Source organism: Moschus berezovskii, chromosome 1 (assembly GCF_049115385.1).
Source record: "Moschus berezovskii isolate FMDL1 chromosome 1, NW_MosBer_1.0, whole genome shotgun sequence".
Classification (NCBI taxonomy): domain Eukaryota; kingdom Metazoa; phylum Chordata; class Mammalia; order Artiodactyla; family Moschidae; genus Moschus; species Moschus berezovskii.
Window position 1 is genome coordinate 85,652,433 of NC_142460.1, and position 4,743 is coordinate 85,657,175.

Sequence of the window (4,743 nt, forward strand, 5' to 3'; positions counted from 1 at the left end):
GTCTTTTAACTCTTTAAAAGTAAAACTGTTCAAGTGCTATCTCCATATGTTAGAGTGGAAATATTGTAAAGAGATCAAGGGGATGCCCAATCCAGAAAAACAGATGTAAAATCGTTTAGAAATTACTGAAACTGCAAGATTAAAAGTAATACATAAAGACCCTCAATAAAAAGAAACTGCGCTTTCATTAATCTATGGAAAAATTATGGTTCTGTCAATATGAATACCAAGAATCTGCTTCCTGAACAATACAACTTAAAAACTGAAGAATGACACCGTGGAAAAACCCTGGTTTTCAAAACGTTACAGCAGATATTCTGTTCCCTATTCCTGACAGTTCTCGGTTGCAGACTAGCAAACGCCAGGTGAGACAAAGCATTCAAACCGTTGGATATAAGGGCAGCTGGTCCTTGCTCAATTAACGAGCAAAGTTAAAGAAAAGTATAGAGCAAAAAATTGGGACGGAAGAAGGCGAGGGGATGGGGTGGTGCAAGGTGGGCAGCGAGAGAACACAAACTTCAACAGACTGGCCTCTATGAGGGAACGACAAAGCGGTCCCCACCGCGCAACCTGGAGGGCCGAAACAGGCCCGGGACAATCGGACAGCGCGGCAGCTCGGAAATACTCACGCATGGAGGAGGCCAGGCCAGCGGGGCGGGATCCCTGGGAGGAGGCGGCGGTTATACAGCTAGACCCCAAGCAACAGAACTCCCTGCCCACGTTGAGGCGCTGCAAACCAGTTGCTTGTCTGTGGGTTGTCCCCTCCCAGAGAGTCGAGAAAACGTATCCCGGCTTCGGGCTGCCAGACCCAGACCCCGAGTCAGTACCAGAATCAAAGCCAGAGCCAAAGCTAGAGGCAGAGGCCGGCGCCGTCAGCGCTCATCCTCAGCCTCCATTACCCCGGAGCTGAGCAGACGTGGCAGCGCACGCCGATGACGTCAGCTCGGCGACGGACGGCCGCCCCAGGAACGCCAAACAGGCCCCCGGAACTACACAGGAGCCCGGGGAGTGAGCACCCGGCCCCCGCTTGCGTGCACCTGCGCAGTGGAAGTCGCCTCCTCCGTGGGTCTCGCGATTTCTCCTACCCCAGCCAGCGCTGCAGAGCCTAAGTCACCAAGCGCCGACGATAGGGGGACAGCGTGCCAGGGTCCTTCATGGACTCCTAGTAGCAACCGTGTTCAGATTATCAATTCCCTTTTTACAGATGGGGAAGGTTAGGAGACGTCATTTAAAGTCACTGCTAAGCGAAGGCGATCAAAACGCAGTTGTGCTTCAGCAGCCTGTCGTGCGCTTATTGTATGTTGAGAAAAGTACTAAATGGATGCTGGAGTTACAAAAGTGAATACCACAAAGGGCTCACAATCTAGTGGAAGAGACAAAACACCAGGAAAATTACAATTTATTACAATAAATGAAACATAAAAAGTATGTCCAAGGTCCAGAGATAACGGGCAAGACAGGGTAATAAGTTCTGTGCAATGGTGGTGGTGTCAGTCCCAGGAAAATCTTCATAGAGAGCTTGGGGTTTAAAAGACTAGACTGCAAGGATGAATAGGGAGTCTGTGGGAGAATAACTTCCTATTACTAGTAAAGGAAGTGTTCGACAGAAAGGTAAGAAAGAGGGCAACATCAGCAGTGAATTCAGAAACTGTCTATAGTTTGGTGTTAGCAGAAGAGTAAGAGTATCAACAGAACACTTGGAGTGAGATCTCTCGCTTTGCAGATTTTAAGCATCTTAAGAGAAAACCTTATCCGGTATATGATTAGTTAACCTTTACTGAGAGGTTTTTTTGTTTGGTGCCGGACACTAGACTAATAGCTTTACATATTTGATTTAAATCTCAATGTTTTGATAGTATTCCTGTTTTTTGCAGAGAAAGCTGAAGGTAACAAAAATAACTTGTTGAAACCTACTAACATTATCCAGCTAGTAAGTGACAGACCCAGAGTTTACAGCCAGAATGACCAATATCAGAACCACTAAAGTTAGTAATATTCCCAAGTATTCTTACTGTCCTTGTGTACCACAGAGCTTTCTTTCATGTAATATAGATGATTACATATTTTCATTGTATTCACCTTAGGCTTATGATACATTTCTTTTCGGTATCAACTCTTGCTTGGTACTCTGAAACTCTTTGCCGCTTTTCCATTGGCTCTCCAGCCTTCATCTTTCATTCAGCAATTATTGATGTAGTGCCTACTATGTTCCAAGTACTGTGCTTCTGAACAAAATATGTAACTGCCCTCCTGAAGCTTATATTCTGAGAGACACATTTACTTAATATCAATAAAATACTGTTTTTAAGTATCATGAACTAGACAAATAAGGGGGTAAGGTAGAAAATTAGGGTGCTGTTTTGAGGGGAATCTGTCTGAAGGAATGCCATTTCAGCATAAATTTGAATGTTGGGAAAGAACCAGAGATGCCAGGATGAGAGAGAAAAACAATCCAGATGGAAAACAAAACTTAGGCAGAGATGAGTTACAATTTGGCATGTGTGAGAAACTCAGTGTAAAGCTGTATAGCCAGATTATGGTGAGCATGAAATGACTTTGAAGACACAATGAGCTTGAACATGGAGGGTCTTTTATTAAACCATAGTGTTTGCATTTTAAATTAGTGACTGTGGCAAAGGCCTAGAAATCTGTGGTTTTTTTAATTCCCAGGAGAATTCTAGCACTCATTCACATGTAGCAACCACTGGAAATAAAATCTTACCAGTTAAAAAAGGGAAACAAGTAATATTTAAATTCACCTGTACCTTATTCCTCCTGTGTAGAGGGCTCACTTACCTCTCGATCTCTCACTTCAAATATAAACATTGTAAAGTTGCAGAAAATATGATTTATTTTCATTTCAAAGACCTTATAGCATGAAGTGATTTCCATCATCTTCTGATCACAGAAAACTGTCATTGTGGAAACTAAGCTATTTTGTTAGAGTTTCTGTCATTGTTCTCCACTGTTGGTGATGGACAGGGAGGCCTGGTGTGCTGTGATTCATGGGGTCACAAAGAGTCGGACATGACTGAGCGGCTGAACTGAACTGATATTCATTTTAAACTAATTTTGAAGGGAAGGATATTCGTTTTCCACTATATTCATTTTAAACTAACTTTGAAGGGAAGGTTATTGTGTTCATCTATGTAGTACCTTGCTTGGTGGGCTTTTGATTAATTATTCACCTTGAAGTATTGCACCTTCCTGGAAGTAGAAGAAACTGACTCGTTTTCATTTGGATTCCTAAAGGCTTGTAAGATGCAGTATTAAGGATTCATTTTCTTCTCTTCACCACTCACCCAAAATGAGTTATATAGCCATTCCTAACTAATCAACATTATTTTATCTTCCACCATTCCTCAACATACATCCTAAATGCTTCACTACCATCAACCCAGGTTCTATTCCACCTGCAAATTATGGCTTACCCCCTTTCAGCATCTCTAGCACAGTATTCTGCCTGGAAAATCCCATAGATGGAGGAACCTGGTAGGCTGCAGTCCATGGGGTCACTAAGAGTTGGATATGACTGAGCGACTTCACTTTCACTTTTCACTTTCATGCATTGGAGAAGGAAATGGCAACCCACTCCAGTGTTCTCGCCTGGAGAATCCCAGGGACCGGGGAGCCTGGTGGTCTGCCATCTGTGGGGTCGCACAGAGTCGGACACGACTGAAGCGACTTAAGTCTCCACCAGGCTCCACCGTCTCTGGGATTCTCCAGGCGAGAACACTGGAGTGGGTTGCCATTTCCTTCTCCAATGCATGAAAGTGAAAAGTGAAAGTGAAGTCGCTTAGTCCTGTCCGACTTTTTTCGACCCCATGGACTGCAGCCTACCAGGCTCCTCCGTCCATGGGATTTTCCAGGCAAGAGTACTGCAACATCTCCTTTTCTTCAGCCTGGAATACAATACACCCTTCCTGCTTCTTTCTCCAGATTTCCATATTGATCTTTCCCTCTACTGAAACCTGTGGCATTTAGTTATTGCCTTAAATTGTAAATAAGTTCCCAGGAAGAATATTTTTCTGCCTACTAGATCTAAATTCCTTCAGGGCACAGATCTCATTTTGTATTTCCACAGAGCCTAGGGTGTCACCGTGCACATTTTACACAATGGATACGTACTTGCAACTGTATGATCACTGTATATGCCTACACTTTACAGGATAATGTTGTCCTCCGTTGTTTTGTTTTGTTTTGTTTTGGAGTCACCCCGACTGTTATAAATTGCTATTACAAAGAGACGTGTGCTATATACTATTTGCAATTATTTGAGGTCTAACAGTACTGTAGACATTCAGGTGCTCAAATCTATGCTATTTAGTAAAAAAAAAAAAAGAAGCAGCAGTTTGAGGCCGTGGAAAGAACTGCTCGCCCGGGTTGTGCCACTAACTGTAAATCTTTGGGTGAAAAAAATGTTTCCTTTTTGGCTTTCAGTTTTTTGGCTGCGGAGAATAAGATGTTTTCAAGATGTTATAGAATGTAAAGGACAAATATGAGACATTTTCCCCCGGGGTACCATTTATTCATTCTCTCCTGGGATTCAATTTTATCTGAGAGATGCATATATATATATATATATATATAAAGAGCGCGAGTTCAGCTCTAAACAAACGGGCAGTTCAGCGCTGACTGCCTGCGCCGCCTTCCCAGAGAAGCGGCGCGGCTGGCCGGGACCGGGGGGCCGGGCGGCGCTCTGCCGTCACTGCGCCGGGCGGCGCTCCGCCCACGTGGTGCGGC

At 43.9% G+C, this 4,743-nt stretch overlaps 1 protein-coding gene across 1 annotated transcript in view; it reads right to left on the reverse strand.

Annotated features, from left to right (window-relative positions):
- TMEM39A (transmembrane protein 39A) overlaps positions 1-935 on the reverse strand; it is a 30,025-nt gene extending 29,090 nt beyond the window's left edge. The window contains exon 1 of the mRNA XM_055432315.2: positions 630-935. The gene's annotated coding sequence lies outside the window, so the exon portion shown is untranslated. The remainder of the gene's footprint in view (positions 1-629) is intronic.
- Positions 936-4,743: the final 3,808 nt, after the last annotated feature.